Source organism: Ascaphus truei, chromosome 3 (genome assembly GCF_040206685.1).
Source record: "Ascaphus truei isolate aAscTru1 chromosome 3, aAscTru1.hap1, whole genome shotgun sequence".
NCBI classification, from domain to species: Eukaryota; Metazoa; Chordata; class Amphibia; order Anura; family Ascaphidae; genus Ascaphus; species Ascaphus truei.
The window spans coordinates 439,513,295-439,532,011 of record NC_134485.1 but is presented as its reverse complement, the minus strand read 5'-3'; the positions used below and the strand labels follow the sequence as shown (position 1 = coordinate 439,532,011).

General features: G+C 64.2%; 1 protein-coding gene across 2 annotated transcripts in view; it reads left to right on the top strand.

The window, feature by feature from the left end:
• The window catches only part of LOC142490560 (vang-like protein 1), a 127,317-nt gene that overhangs the window by 85,834 nt on the left and 22,766 nt on the right, over positions 1-18,717 (top strand). The window lies entirely within an intron of this gene.

Below are 18,717 nucleotides of genomic sequence, written 5' to 3'. Positions count from 1 at the left end.
GCAGGTAACACGGCACCGCAGGTAACACGGCACCGCAGGTAACACGGCACCGCAGGTAACACGGCACCGCAGGTAACACGGCACGGCACCGCAGGTAACACGGCACGACACCGCAGGTAACACGGCACCGCAGGTAACACGGCACTGCAGGTAACACGGCACCTCAGGTAACACGGCATGGCACCGCAGGTAACACGGCATGACACCGCAGGTAACACGGCACCGCAGGTAACACGGCACCGCAGGTAACACGGCACCGCAGGTAACACGGCACCGCAGGTAACACGGCACCGCAGGTAACACGACACCGCAGGTAACACGACACCGCAGGTAACACGACACCGCAGGTAACACGGCATGGCACAGCAGGTAACATGGCATGGTACCGCAGGTAACACGGCACGACACCGCAGGTAACACGGCACGGCACTGCAGGTAACACGGCACGGCACTGCAGGTAACACGGCACGGCACCGCAGGTAACACGGCACCGCAGGTAACACGGCACCGCAGGTAACACGGCACCGCAGGTAACACAGCACGGCACTGCAGGTAACACGGCACCGCAGGTAACACGGCACCGCAGGTAACACGGCACCGCAGGTAACACGGCACCGCAGGTAACACGGCACCGCAGGTAACACGGCACCGCAGGTAACACGGCATGGCACCGCAGGTAACACGGCATGGTACCGCAGGTAACACGGCACGGCAACGCAGGTAACACGGCATGGCACCGCAGGTAACACGGCACCGCAGGTAACACGGCATGGCACCGCAGGTAACACGGCACCGCAGGTAACACGGCATGGCACCGCAGGTAACACGGCACCGCAGGTAACACGGCACCGCAGGTAACACGGCACCGCAGGTAACACGGCATGGCACCGCAGGTAACACGGCACCGCAGGTAACACGGCATGGCACCGCAGGTAACACGGCACCGCAGGTAACACGGCACCGCAGGTAACACGGCATGGCACCGCAGGTAACACGGCACCGCAGGTAACACGGCACCGCAGGTAACACGGCACCGCAGGTAACACGGCACCGCAGGTAACACGGCACCGCAGGTAACACGGCACCGCAGGTAACACGGCATGGCACCGCAGGTAACACGGCATGGCACCGCAGGTAACACGGCACCGCAGGTAACACGGCACCGCAGGTAACACGGCATGGCACCGCAGGTAACACGGCACCGCAGGTAACACGGCACCGCAGGTAACACGGCACCGCAGGTAACACGGCACCGCAGGTAACACGGCACCGCAGGTAACACGGCGCCGCAGGTAACACGGCACCGCAGGTAACACGGCACCGCAGGTAACACGGCATGGCACCGCAGGTAACACGGCACGGCACCGCAGGTAACACGGCACCGCAGGTAACACGGCACGGCACCGCAGGTAACACGGCACCGCAGGTAAAACGGCACCGCAGGTAACACGGCGCGAAACCGCAGGTAACACGGCATGGCACCGCAGGTAACACGGCACCGCAGGTAACACGGCACCGCAGGTAACACGGCACCACAGGTAACACGGCACCACAGGTAACACGGCACCGCAGGTAACACGGCACCGCAGGTAACACGGCACCGCAGGTAACACGGCATGGCACCGCAGGTAACACGGCATGGCACCGCAGGTAACACGGCACCGCAGGTAACACGGCACCGCAGGTAACACGGCACCGCAGGTAACACGGCACCGCAGGTAACATGGCACCGCAGGTAACACGGCACCGCAGGTAACACGGCACCGCAGGTAACACGGCACCGCAGGTAACACGGCACCGCAGGTAACACGGCACGGCACCGCAGGTAACACGGCACAGCACCACAGGTAACACGGCACTGCAGGTAACACGGTACCGCAGGTAACACGGCACGGCACTGCAGGTAACACGGCACGGCACCGCAGGTAACACGGCACCGCAGGTAACACGGCACTGCAGGTAACACGGCACCGCAGGTAACATGGCACCGCAGGTAACACGGCACCGCAGGTAACACGGAACTGCAGGTAACACGGCACCGCAGGTAACACGGCACCGCAGGTAACACGGCACGGCACGGCACGGCACCGCAGGTAACACGGCACCGCAGGTAACACGGCACGGCACCACAGGTAACACGGCACGACACCGCAAGTAACACGGCATGACACCGCAGGTAACACGGCACCGCAGGTAACACGGCACCGCAGGTAACACGGCACCGCAGGTAACACGGCACCGCAGGTAACACGGCACCGCAGGTAACACGGCACCGCAGGTAACACGGCACCGCAGGTAACACGGCACGGCACCGCAGGTAACACGGCACTGCACCGCAGGTAACACGGCACGACACCGCAAGTAACACGGCATGGCACCGCAGGTAACACGGCACCGCAGGTAACACGGCACCGCAGGTAACATGGCACCGCAGGTAATACGGCACCGCAGGTAACACGGCACCGCAGGTAACACGGCATGGCACCGCAGGTAACACGGCACCGCAGGTAACACGGCACCGCAGGTAACACGGCACGGCACCGCAGGTAACACGGCACCGCAGGTAACACGGCACCGCAGGTAACACGGCACCGCAGGTAACACGGCACCGCAGGTAACACGGCACGACACCGCAAGTAACACGGCATGGCACCGCAGGTAACACGGCACCGCAGGTAACACGTCACCGCAGGTAACATGGCACCGCAGGTAACACAGCACCGCAGGTAACACGGCACCGCAGGTAACACGGCACCGCAGGTAACACGGCACCGCAGGTAACACGGCACCGCAGGTAACACGGCACCGCAGGTAACACGGCACCGCAGGTAACACGGCACTGCAGGTAACACGGCACCGCAGGTAACACGGCACCGCAGGTAACACGGCACGGCACCGCAGGTAACACGGCATGGCACCGCAGGTAACACGGCACCGCAGGTAACACGGCACCGCAGGTAACACGGCATGGCACCGCAGGTAACACGGCACCGCAGGTAACACGGCAAGGCACCGCAGGTAACACGGCACCGCAGGTAACACGGCAAGGCACCGCAGGTAACACGGCACCGCAGGTAACACGGCAAGGCACCGCAGGTAACACGGCACTGCAGGTAACACGGCAAGGCACCACAGGTAACACGGCACCACAGGTAACACGGCACCGCAGGTAACACGGCACCGCAGGTAACACGGCACCGCAGGTAACACGGCACCGCAGGTAACACGGCACCGCAGGTAACACGGCACCGCAGGTAACACGGCATGGCACCGCAGGTAACACGGCACCGCAGGTAACACGGCACCGCAGGTAACACGGCACCGCAGGTAACACGGCACCGCAGGTAACACGGCACCGCAGGTAACATGGCACCGCAGGTAACACGGCACCGCAGGTAACACGGCACCGCAGGTAACATGGCACCGCAGGTAACACGGCATGGCACCGCAGGTAACACGGCACCGCAGGTAACACGGCACCGCAGGTAACACGGCATGGCACCGCAGGTAACACGGCACCGCAGGTAACACGGCACCGCAGGTAACACGGCACCGTAGGTAACACGGCATGGCACCGCAGGTAACACGGCACCGCAGGTAACACGGCACCGCAGGTAACACGGCATGGCACCGCAGGTAACACGGCATGGCACCGCAGGCAACACGGCACCGCAGGTAACACGGCACCGCAGGTAACACGGCACCGCAGGTAACACGGCACCGCAGGTAACACGGCATGGCACCGCAGGTAACACGGCACCGCAGGTAACACGGCACCGCAGGTAACACAGCACGGCAACGCAGGTAACACGGCACCGCAGGTAACACGGCACCGCAGGTAACACGGCACCGCAGGTAACGCGGCACCGCAGGTAACACGGCACCGCAGGTAACACGGCACGGCACCGAAGGTAACACGGCACCGCAGGTAACACGGCATGGCGCCGCAGGTAACACGGCATGGCGCCGCAGGTAACACGGCCCCGCAGGTAACACGGCAAGGCACCGCAGGTAACACGGCACGGCAGGTAACACGGCACCGCAGGTAACACGGCACCGCAGGTAACACGGCACCGCAGGTAACACGGCACCGCAGGTAACACGGCACTGCAGGTAACACGGCAAGGCACCGCAGGTAACACGGCACTGCAGGTAACACGGCAAGGCACCGCAGGTAACACGGCACCGCAGGTAACACGGCACCGCAGGTAACACGGCACCGCAGGTAACACGGCACCGCAGGTAACACGGCACCGCAGGTAACACGGCACTGCAGGTAACACGGCAAGGCACCGCAGGTAACACGGCACCGCAGGTAACACGGCACCGCAGGTAACACGGCACTGCAGGTAACACGGCACCGCAGGTAACACGGCATGGCACCGCAGGTAACACGGCACGGCACCGCAGGTAACACGGCACCGCAGGTAACACGGCACCGCAGGTAACACGGCACCGCAGGTAACACGGCACCGCAGGTAACACGGCACCGCAGGTAACACGGCACGGCACCGCAGGTAACATGGCATGGCACCGCAGGTAACACGGCACCGCAGGTAACACGGCACCGAAGGCAACGCGGCACCGCAAGTAACACGGCATGGCACCGCAGGTAACACGGCATGGCACCGCAGGTAATGCGGCACCGCAGGTAACACGGCATGGCACCGCAGGTAACACAGCACCGCAGGTAACACGGCACCGCATGTAACACGGCACCGCAGGTAACACGGCACCGCAGGTAACACGGCACCGCAGGTAACACGGCACCGCAGGTAACACGGCACCGCAGGTAACACGGCACCGCAGGTAACACGGCACCGCAGGTAACACGGCACCGCAGGTAACACGGCACCGCAGGTAACACGGCACGGCACCGCAGGTAACACGGCACCCCAGGTAACACGGCATGGCACCGCAGGTAACACAGCACCGCAGGTAACACGGCACCGCAGGTAACACGGCACCGCAGGTAACACGGCATGGCACCGCAGGTAACACGGCACCGCAGGTAACACGGCACCGCAGGTAACACGGCACCGCAGGTAACACGGCATGACACCGCAGGTAACACGGCACCGCAGGTAACACGGCACCGCAGGTAACACGGCACCGCAGGTAACACGGCACGGCACCGCAGGTAACACGGCACGGCACCGCAGGTAACACGGCACCGCAGGTAACACGGCACCGCAGGTAACACGGCACCGCAGGTAACACGGCATGGCACCGCAGGTAACACGGTACCGCAGGTAACACGGCACTGCAGGTAACACGGCAAGGCACCGCAGGTAACACGGCACCGCAGGTAACACGGCACCGCAGGTAACACGGCACTGCAGGTAACACGGCATGGCACCGCAGGTAACGCGGCACCGCAGGTAACGCGGCACCGCAGGTAACGCGGTAACGCGGCACCGCAGGTAACACGGCACCGCAGGTAACACGGCATGGCATCGCAGGTAACACGGCACCGCAGGTAACACGGCACCGCAGGTAACACGGCACCGCAGGTAACACGGCACCGCAGGTAACACGGCACCGCAGGTAACACGGCACCGCAGGTAACACGGCACCGCAGGTAACACGGCACCGCAGGTAACACGGCACAGCAACGCAGGTAACACGGCATTGCACCGCAGGTAACATGGCACCGCAGGTAACACGGCACCAAAGGCAACGCGGCACCGCAAGTAACACGGCACCGCAGGTAACACGGCAAGGCACCGCAGGTAACACGGCACCGCAGGTAACACGGCATTGCACCGCAGGTAACACGTCATGGCACCGCAGGTAACGCGGCACCGCAGGTAACACGGCACCGCAGGTAACACGGCATGGCACCGCAGGTAACACAGCACCGCAGGTAACACGGCACCGCATGTAACACGGCACCACAGGTAACACGGCACCGCAGGTAACACGGCACCGCAGGTAACACGGCACCGCAGGTAACACGGCACCGCAGGTAACACGGCACCGCAGGTAACACGGCACCGCAGGTAACACGGCACCGCAGGTAACACGGCACCGCAGGTAACACGGCACGGCACCGCAGGTAACACGGCAACGCAGGTAACACGGCATGGCACCGCAGGTAACACGGCATGGCACCCCAGGTAACACGGCATGGCACCGCAGGTAACACAGCACCGCAGGTAACACGGCATTGCACCGCAGGTAACACGTCATGGCACCGCAGGTAACGCGGCACCGCAGGTAACACGGCACCGCAGGTAACACGGCATGGCACCGCAGGTAACACAGCACCGCAGGTAACACGGCACCGCATGTAACACGGCACCGCAGGTAACACGGCACCGCAGGTAACACGGCACCGCAGGTAACACGGCACCGCAGGTAACACGGCACCGCAGGTAACACGGCACCGCAGGTAACACGGCACCGCAGGTAACACGGCACCGCAGGTAACACGGCACCGCAGGTAACACGGCACCGCAGGTAACACGGCACCGCAGGTAACACGGCATGGCACCGCAGGTAACACGGCATGGCACCCCAGGTAACACGGCATGGCACCGCAGGTAACACAGCACCGCAGGTAACACGGCACCGCAGGTAACACGGCACGGCACCGCAGGTAACACGGCACCGCATGTAACACGGCACCGCAGGTAACACAGCACCGCAGGTAACACGGCACCGCAGGTAACACGGCACCGCAGGTAACACGGCACCGCAGGTAACACGGCACCGCAGGTAACACGGCACCGCAGGTAACACGGCACCGCAGGTAACACGGCACCGCAGGTAACACGGCACCGCAGGTAACACGGCACCGCAGGTAACACGGCACCGCAGGTAACACGGCACCGCAGGTAACACGGCATGGCACCGCAGGTAACACGGCATGGCACCCCAGGTAACACGGCATGGCACCGCAGGTAACACAGCACCGCAGGTAACACGGCACCGCAGGTAACACGGCACGGCACCGCAGGTAACACGGCACCGCATGTAACACGGCACCGCAGGTAACACAGCACCGCAGGTAACACGGCACTGCAGGTAACACGGCATGGCACCGCAGGTAACACGGCATGGCACCCCAGGTAACACGGCATGGCACCGCAGGTAACACGGCATGGCACCCCAGGTAACACGGCATGGCACCGCAGGTAACACAGCACCGCAGGTAACACGGCACCGCAGGTAACACGGCACGGCACCGCAGGTAACACGGCACCCCAGGTAACACGGCACCGCAGGTAACACAGCACCGCAGGTAACACGGCACTGCAGGTAACACGGCATGGCACCGCAGGTAACACGGCACCGCAGGTAACACGGCACCGCAGGTAACACGGCACCGCAGGTAACACGGCATGACACCGCAGGTAACACGGCACCGCAGGTAACACGCCACCGCAGGTAACACGGCACCGCAGGTAACACGGCACCGCAGGTAACACGGCACCGCAGGTAACACGGCACCGCAGGTAACACGGCACCGCAGGTAACACGCCACCGCAGGTAACACGGCACGGCACCGCAGGTAACACGGCACGGCACCGCAGGTAACACGGCACCGCAGGTAACACGGCACGACACCGCAGGTAACACGGCACCGCAGGTAACACGGCACCGCAGGTAACACGGCACCGCAGGTAACACGGCACCGCAGGTAACACGGCACCGCAGGTAACACGGCACCGCAGGTAACACGGCACCGCAGGTAACACGGCAAGGCACCGCAGGTAACACGGCACCGCAGGTAAGACGGCACGGCACCGCAGGTAACACGGCACCGCAGGTAACACGGCACCGCAGGTAACACGGCAAGGCACCGCAGGTAACACGGCACCGCAGGTAAGACGGCACGGCACCGCAGGTAACACGGCACCGCAGGTAACACGGCACCGCAGGTAACACGGCACCGCAGGTAACACGGCACGGCACCGCAGGTAACACGGCACCGCAGGTAACACGGCACCGCAGGTAACACGGCACCGCAGGTAACACGGCACCGCAGGTAACACGGAACCGCAGGTAACACGGCACCGCAGGTAACACGTCATGGCACCGCAGGTAACACGTCATGGCACCGCAGGTAACGCGGCACCGCAGGTAACACGGCACCGCAGGTAACACGGCACCGCAGGTAACACGGCACCGCAGGTAACACGGCACCGCAGGTAACACGGCATGGCACCGCAGGTAACACGGCACCGCAGGTAACACGGCACCGCAGGTAACACGGCACCGCAGGTAACACGGCACCGCAGGTAACACGGCACCGCAGGTAACACGGCACCGCAGGTAACACGGCACCGCAGGTAACACGGCACCGCAGGTAACACGGCACCGCAGGTAACACGGCACGGCACCGCAGGTAACACGGCACGGCACCGCAGGTAACACGGCACCGCAGGTAACACGGCACCGCAGGTAACACGGCACCGCAGGTAACACGGCACCGCAGGTAACACGGCACCGCAGGTAACACGGCACCGCAGGTAACACGGCACCGCAGGTAACACGGCACCGCAGGTAACACGGCACGGCAGGTAACACGGCACCGCAGGTAACACGGCACCGCAGGTAACACGGCACCGCAGGTAACACGGCACGGCACCGCAGGTAACACGGCACGGCAGGTAACACGGCACCGCAGGTAACACGGCACGGCACCGCAGGTAACACAGCACCACAGGTAACACGGCACCGCAGGTAACACGGCACTGCAGGTAACACGGCACGGGAAGGCAGGTAACACGGCACGGCACCGCAGGTAACACGGCGCCGCAGGTAACACGGCACCGCAGGTAACACGGCACCGCAGGTAACGCGGCACGGCACCGCAGGTAACACGGCACGGCACCGCAGGTAACACGGCACCGCAGGTAACACGGCACCGCAGGTAACACGGCATGGCACCGCAGGTAACACAGCACCGCAGGTAACACGGCACCGCAAGTAACACGGCGCCGCAGGTAACACGGCACCGCAGGTAACACGGCACCGCAGGTAACACGGCGCCGCAGGTAACACGGCACTGCAGGTAACACGGCACCGCAGGTAACACGGCACCGCAGGTAACACGGCACGGCACCGCAGGTAACACGGCACCGCAGGTAACACGGCACCGCAGGTAACACGGCACCGCAGGTAACACGGCACCGCAGGTAACACGGCACGGCACCGCAGGTAACACGGCACGGCAGGTAACACGGCACGGCAGGTAACACGGCACGGCACCGCAGGTAACACAGCACCACAGGTAACACGGCACCGCAGGTAACACGGCACTGCAGGTAACACGGCACGGGACCGCAGGTAACACGGCGCCGCAGGTAACACGGCACCGCAGGTAACACGGCACCGCAGGTAACACGGCACCGCAGGTAACGCGGCACCGCAGGTAACACGGCACGGCACCGCAGGTAACACGGCACCGCAGGTAACACGGCACCGCAGGTAACACGGCAAGGCACCGCAGGTAACACGGCACGGCACCGCAGGTAACACGGCACCGCAGGTAACACGGCACCGCAGGTAACACGGCACCGCAGGTAACACGGCATGGCACCGCAGGTAACACGGCACCGCAGGTAACACGGCACCGCAGGTAACACGGCACTGCAGGTAACACGGCATGGCACCGCAGGTAACACGGCACCGCAGGTAACACGGCACCGCAGGTAACACGGCACCGCAGGTAACACGGCACCGCAGGTAACACGGCACCGCAGGTAACGCGGCACCGCAGGTAACACGGCACCGCAGGTAACACGGCACCGCATGTAACACGGCACCGCAGGTAACACGGCACCGCAGGTAACACGGCACCGCAGGTAACACGGCACCGCAGGTAACACGGCACCGCAGGTAACACGGCACCGCAGGTAACACGGCATGGCACCGCAGGTAACACGGCACCGCAGGTAACACGGCACCGCAGGTAACACGGCACGGCACCGCAGGTAACACGGCACCGCAGGTAACACGGCATGGCACCCCAGGTAACACGGCATGGCACCGCAGGTAACACAGCACCGCAGGTAACACGGCACCGCAGGTAACACGGCATGGCACCGCAGGTAACACGGCACCGCAGGTAACACGGCACCGCAGGTAACACGGCACCGCAGGTAACACGGCATGACACCGCAGGTAACACGGCACCGCAGGTAACACGGCACAGCACCGCAGGTAACACGGCACGGCACCGCAGGTAGCACGGCACCGCAGGTAACACGGCACCGCAGGTAACACGGCACGACACCGCAGGTAACACGGCACCGCAGGTAACACGGCACGACACCGCAGGTAACACGGCACCGCAGGTAACACGGCACCGCAGATAACACGGCACCGCAGGTAACACGGCACCGCAGGTAACACGGCATGACACCGCAGGTAACACGGCACGACACCGCAGGTAACACGGCACGAAACCGCAGGTAACACGGCACCGCAGGTAACACGGCACCGCAGGTAACACGGCACCGCAGGTAACACGCCACCGCAGGTAACACGGCACGGCACCGCAGGTAACACGGCACGGCACCACAGGTAACACGGCACCGCAGGTAACACGGCACCGCAGGTAACACGGCACCGCAGGTAACACGGCACCGCAGGTAACACGGCACCGCAGGTAACACGGCACCGCAGGTAACACGGCACCGCAGGTAACACGGCATGGCACCGCAGGTAACACGGCACCGCAGGTAACACGGCACTGCAGGTAACACGGCACCGCAGGTAACACGGCACCGCAGGTAACACGGCACGGCACCGCAGGTAACACGGCACCGCAGGTAACACGGCACCGCAGGTAACACGGCACGGCACCGCAGGTAACACGGCACCGCAGGTAACACGGCACCGCAGGTAACACGGCACGACACCGCAGGTAACACGGCACGACACCGCAGGTAACACGGCACGACACCGCAGGTAACACGGCACCGCAGGTAACACGGCACGACACCGCAGGTAACACGGCACCGCAGGTAACACGGCACCGCAGATAACACGGCACCGCAGGTAACACGGCACCGCAGGTAACACGGCACGACACCGCAGGTAACACGGCACGAAACCGCAGGTAACACGGCACCGCAGGTAACACGGCACCGCAGGTAACACGGCACCGCAGGTAACACGGCACCGCAGGTAACACGGCACCGCAGGTAACACGGCACCGCAGGTAACACGCCACCGCAGGTAACACGGCACGGCACCGCAGGTAACACGGCACGGCACCGCAGGTAACACGGCACCGCAGGTAACACGGCACGACACCGCAGGTAACACGGCACCGCAGGTAACACGGCACCGCAGGTAACACGGCACCGCAGGTAACACGGCACCGCAGGTAACACGGCACCGCAGGTAACACGGCACCGCAGGTAAGACGGCACGGCACCGCAGGTAACACGGCACCGCAGGTAACACGGCACTGCAGGTAACACGGCACCGCAGGTAACACGGCACCGCAGGTAACACGGCACCGCAGGTAACACGGCACCGCAGGTAACACGGCACCGCAGGTAACACGGCATGGCACCGCAGGTAACACGGCACCGCAGGTAACACGGCACCGCAGGTAACACGGCACCGCAGGTAACACGGCACCGCAGGTAACACGGCACCGCAGGTAACACGGCACCGCAGGTAACACGGCACCGCAGGTAACATGGCACGACACCGCAGGTAACACGGCACCGCAGGTAACACGGCACCGCAGGTAACACGGCACCGCAGGTAACGCGGCACCGCAGGTAACACGGCACCGCAGGTAACACGGCACGGCACCGCAGGTAACACGGCACGGCAGGTAACACGGCACGGCAGGTAACACGGCACCGCAGGTAACACGGCACCGCAGGTAACACGGCACCGCAGGTAACACAGCACCGCAGGTAACACGGCACCGCAGGTAACACGGCACGGCACTGCAGGTAACACAGCACCACAGGTAACACGGCACCGCAGGTAACGCGGCACCGCAGGTAACGCGGCGCCGCAGGTAACGCGGCGCCGCAGGTAACACGGCACCGCAGGTAACACGGCACCGCAGGTAACACGGCACCGCAGGTAACACGGCACCGCAGGTAACACGGCACCGCAGGTAACACGGCACCGCAGGTAACGCGGCACCGCAGGTAACACGGCACCGCAGGTAACACGGCGCCGCAGGTAACACAGCACCACAGGTAACACGGCATGGCACCGCAGGTAACACAGCACCACAGGTAACACGGCACCGCAGGTAACACGGCACCGCAGGTAACACGGCACGGCACCGCAGGTAACACGGCACCGCAGGTAACACGGCGCCGCAGGTAACACAGCACCGCAGGTAACACGGCATGGCACCGCAGGTAACACAGCACCACAGGTAACACAGCACCACAGGTAACACGGCACCGCAGGTAACACGGCATGGCACCGCAGGTAACACGGCACGGCACCGCAGGTAACACGGCACCACAGGTAACACGGCACCGCAGGTAACACGGCACCGCAGGTAACATGGCACGGCACCGCAGGTAACACGGCACCGCAGGTAACACAGCACCACAGGTAACACGGCACCGCAGGTAACACGGCACGGCACCGCAGGTAACACAGCACGGCACCGCAGGTAACACAGCACCACAGGTAACACAGCACCACAGGTAACACGGCACCGCAGGTAACACGGCATGGCACCGCAGGTAACACGGCACGGCACCGCAGGTAACACGGCACCGCAGGTAACACGGCACCGCAGGTAACATGGCACCGCAGGTAACACGGCACCGCAGGTAACACGGCACCGCAGGTAACACGGCACCGCAGGTAACACGGCACCGCAGGTAACACGGCATGGCACCGCAGGTAACACGGCACCGCAGGTAACACGGCACCGCAGGTAACACGGCACCGCAGGTAACACGGCACCGCAGGTAACACGGCACCGCAGGTAACACGGCACGGCACCGCAGGTAACACGGCACCGCAGGTAACACGGCACCGCAGGTAACACGGCACCGCAGGTAACACGGCATGGCACCGCAGGTAACACAGCACCGCAGGTAACGCGGCATGGCACCGCAGGTAACACGGCATGGCACCGCAGGTAACACGGCACCGCAGGTAACACGGCACCGCAGGTAACACGGCACCGCAGGTAACACGGCACCGCAGGTAACACGGCACCGCAGGTAACACGGCACGGCACCGCAGGTAACGCAGCACCACAGGTAACACGGCACCGCAGGTAACACGGCACGGCACCGCAGGTAACACGGCACGGCACCGCAGGTAACACGGCACCGCAGGTAACACGGCACCGCAGGTAACACGGCACCGCAGGTAACACGGCACCGCAGGTAACACGGCACCGCAGGTAACACGGCACGGCACTGCAGGTAACACAGCACCGCAGGTAACACGGCACCGCAGGTAACGCGGCACTGCAGGTAACGCGGCGCCGCAGGTAACACGGCACCGCAGGTAACACGGCACCGCAGGTAACACGGCACCGCAGGTAACACGGCACCGCAGGTAACACGGCACCGCAGGTAACACGGCACCGCAGGTAACGCGGCACCGCAGGTAACACGGCACCGCAGGTAACACGGCACCGCAGGTAACACGGCACCGCAGGTAACACAGCACCGCAGGTAACACAGCATGGCACCGCAGGTAACACAGCACCACAGGTAACACGGCACCGCAGGTAACACGGCACCGCAGGTAACACGGCACGGCACCGCAGGTAACACGGCACGGCACCGCAGGTAACACAGCACCACAGGTAACACGGCACCGCAGGTAACACGGCATGGCACCGCAGGTAACACGGCACGGCACCGCAGGTAACACGGCACCACAGGTAACACGGCACCGCAGGTAACACGGCACCGCAGGTAACATGGCACGGCACCGCAGGTAACACGGCACCGCAGGTAACACAGCACCACAGGTAACACGGCACCGCAGGTAACACGGCACCGCAGGTAACACGGCATGGCACCGCAGGTAACACGGCACCGCAGGTAACACGGCACGGCACCGCAGGTAACACAGCACCACAGGTAACACAGCACCACAGGTAACACGGCACCGCAGGTAACACGGCATGGCACCGCAGGTAACACGGCACGGCACCGCAGGTAACACGGCACCACAGGTAACACGGCACCGCAGGTAACACGGCACCGCAGGTAACATGGCACCGCAGGTAACACGGCACCGCAGGTAACACGGCACCGCAGGTAACACGGCACCGCAGGTAACACGGCACCGCAGGTAACACGGCACCGCAAGTAACACGGCACGGCACCGCAGGTAACACGGCACCGCAGGTAACACGGCACCGCAGGTAACACGGCACCGCAGGTAACACGGCATGGCACCGCAGGTAACACGGCACCGCAGGTAACACAGCACCGCAGGTAACGCGGCACCGCAGGTAACACGGCACCGCAGGTAACGCGGCATGGCACCGCAGGTAACACGGCATGGCACCGCAGGTAACACGGCACCGCAGGTAACACGGCACCGCAGGTAACACGGCACCGCAGGTAACACGGCACCGCAGGTAACACGGCACCGCAGGTAACACGGCACGGCACCGCAGGTAACACAGCACCACAGGTAACACGGCACCGCAGGTAACACGGCACGGCACCGCAGGTAACACGGCACGGCACCGCAGGTAACACGGCACCGCAGGTAACACGGCACCGCAGGTAACACGGCACCGCAGGTAACACGGCATGACACCGCAGGTAACACGGCACGGCACCGCAGGTAACATGGCACCGCAGGTAACACGGCACCGCAGGTAACACGGCACCGCAGGTAACACGGCACCGCAGGTAACACGGCACGGCACCGCAGGTAACACGGCACCGCAGGTAACACGGCACCGCAGGTAACATGGCACCGCAGGTAACACGGCACGGCACCGCAGGTAACACGGCACCGCAGGTAACATGGCACCGCAGGTAACACGGCACCGCAGGTAACATGGCACCGCAGGTAACACGGCACCGCAGGTAACACGGCACCGCAGGTAACACGGCACCGCAGGTAACACGGCACCGCAGGTAACACGGCACCGCAGGTAACACGGCACCGCAGGTAACACGGCACGGCACTGCAGGTAACACGGCACCACAGGTAACACGGCACGGCACCGCAGGTAACACGGCACCGCAGGTAACACGGCACTGCATGTAACACGGCACCGCAGGTAACGCGGCACCGCAGGTAACACGGCACCGCAGGTAACACGGCACCGCAGGTAACACGGCACCGCAGGTAACACGGCCCCGCAGGTAACACGGCACCGCAGGTAACACGGCACCGCAGGTAACACGGCACCTCAGGTAACACGGCACCGCAGGTAACACGGCACCGCAGGTAACACGGCACCGCAGGTAACACGGCACCGCAGGTAACACGGCACCGCAGGTAACGCGGCACCGCAGGTAACGCGGCACCGCAGGTAACGCGGCACCGCAGGTAACACGGCACCGCAGGTAACACGGCACCGCAGGTAACACGGCACCGCAGGTAACACGGCACCGCAGGTAGCACGGCACCGCAGGTAACGCGGCACCGCAGGTAACACGACACCGCAGGTAACACGGCACCGCAGGTAACACGGCACGGCACCGCAGGTAACGCGGCACCGCAGGTAACACAGCACCACAGGTAACACGGCACCGCAGGTAACACGGCACCGCAGGTAACACGGCATGGCACCGCAGGTAACACAGCACCGCAGGTAACACGGCACCGCAGGTAACACGGCATCGCAGGTAACACGGCACCGCAGGTAACACGGCACCGCAGGTAACACGGCACCGCAGGTAACACGGCATGGCACCGCAGGTAACACGGCACCGCAGGTAACACGGCACCGCAGGTAACACGGCACCGCAGGTAACACGGCACCGCAGGTAACACGGCACCGCAGGTAACACGGCACGGCACCGCAGGTAACACAGCACCACAGGTAACACGGCACCGCAGGTAACACGGCACGGCACCGCAGGTAACACGGCACGGCACCGCAGGTAACACGGCACCGCAGGTAACACGGCACCGCAGGTAACACGGCACCGCAGGTAACACGGCACGGCACTGCAGGTAACACAGCACCACAGGTAACACGGCACCGCAGGTAACGCGGCACCGCAGGTAACGCGGCGCCGCAGGTAACGCGGCGCCGCAGGTAACACGGCACTGCAGGTAACACGGCACCACAGGTAACACGGCACCGCAGGTAACACGGCACGGCACCGCAGGTAACACGGCACCGCAGGTAACACGGCACCGCAGGTAACACAGCACCACAGGTAACACGGCACCGCAGGTAACACGGCACCGCAGGTAACACGGCACCGCAGGTAACACGGCACCGCAGGTAACACGGCACCGCAGGTAACACGGCACCGCAGGTAACACGGCATGGCACCGCAGGTAACACGGCACCGCAGGTAACACGGCACCGCAGGTAACACGGCACCGCAGGTAACACGGCACCGCAGGTAACACGGCACCGCAGGTAACACGGCACGGCACCGCAGGTAACACAGCACCACAGGTAACACGGCACCGCAGGTAACACGGCACGGCACCGCAGGTAACACGGCACGGCACCGCAGGTAACACGGCACGGCACCGCAGGTAACACGGCACCGCAGGTAACACGGCACCGCAGGTAACACGGCACCGCAGGTAACACGGCACCGCAGGTAACACGGCACGGCACTGCAGGTAACACAGCACCACAGGTAACACGGCACCGCAGGTAACGCGGCACCGCAGGTAACGCGGCGCCGCAGGTAATGCGGCGCCGCAGGTAACACGGCACTGCAGGTAACACGGCACCGCAGGTAACACGGCACCGCAGGTAACACGGCACCGCAGGTAACACGGCACCGCAGGTAACACGGCACCGCAGGTAACGCGGCACCGCAGGTAACACGGCACCGCAGGTAACACGGCGCCGCAGGTAACACAGCACCGCAGGTAACACGGCATGGCACCGCAGGTAACACAGCACCACAGGTAACACAGCACCACAGGTAACACGGCACCGCAGGTAACACGGCACGGCACCGCAGGTAACACGGCACCGCAGGTAACGCGGCACCACAGGTAACACGGCACCGCAGGTAACACGGCACCGCAGGTAACACGGCACGGCACCGCAGGTAACACAGCACCACAGGTAACACGGCACCGCAGGTAACACGGCATGGCACCGCAGGTAACGCGGCGCCGCAGGTAACACGGCACTGCAGGTAACACGGCACCGCAGGTAACACAGCACCACAGGTAACACAGCACCACAGGTAACACGGCACCGCAGGTAACACGGCATGGCACCGCAGGTAACACGGCACGGCACCGCAGGTAACACGGCACCACAGGTAACACGGCACCGCAGGTAACACGGCACCGCAGGTAACATGGCACGGCACCGCAGATAACACGGCACCGCAGGTAACACAGCACCACAGGTAACACGGCACCGCAGGTAACACGGCACGGCACCGCAGGTAACACGGCACGGCACCGCAGGTAACACAGCACCACAGGTAACACAGCACCACAGGTAACACGGCACCGCAGGTAACACGGCATGGCACCGCAGGTAACACGGCACGGCACCGCAGGTAACACGGCACCACAGGTAACACGGCACCGCAGGTAACACGGCACCGCAGGTAACATGGCACCGCAGGTAACACGGCACCGCAGGTAACACGGCACCGCAGGTAACACGGCACCGCAGGTAACACGGCACCGCAGGTAACACGGCACCGCAGGTAACACGGCACCGCAGGTAACACGGCACCGCAGGTAACACGGCACCGCAGGTAACACGGCACGGCACCGCAGGTAACACGGCACCGCAGGTAACACGGCACCGCAGGTAACACGGCACCGCAGGTAACACGGCATGACACCGCAGGTAACACGGCACGGCACCGCAGGTAACACGGCACCGCAGGTAACACGGCACCGCAGGTAACACGGCACCGCAGGTAACACGGCACGGCACCGCAGGTAACACGGCACCGCAGGTAACACGGCACCGCAGGTAACACGGCACCGCAGGTAACACGGCACGGCACCGCAGGTAACACGGCACGGCAGGTAACACGGCACGGCACCGCAGGTAACATGGCACCGCAGGTAACACGGCACGGCACCGCAGGTAACATGGCACCGCAGGTAACACGGCACCGCAGGTAACACGGCACCGCAGGTAACACGGCACCGCAGGTAACACGGCACCGCAGGTAACACGGCACCGCAGGTAACACGGCACCACAGGTAACACGGCACGGCACCGCAGGTAACACGGCACCGCAGGTAACACGGCACTGCATGTAACACGGCACCGCAGGTAACGCGGCACCGCAGGTAACACGGCACCGCAGGTAACACGGCACCGCAGGTAACACGGCACCGCAGGTAACACGGCACCGCAGGTAACACGGCACCGCAGGTAACGCGGCACCGCAGGTAACGCGGCACCGCAGGTAACGCGGCACCGCAGGTAACGCGGCACCGCAGGTAACGCGGCACCGCAGGTAACGCGGCACCGCAGGTAACGCGGCACCGCAGGTAACACGGCACCGCAGGTAACACGGCACCGCAGGTAACACGGCACCGCAGGTAACACGGCACCGCAGGTAACACGGCACCGCAGGTAACACGGCACCGCAGGTA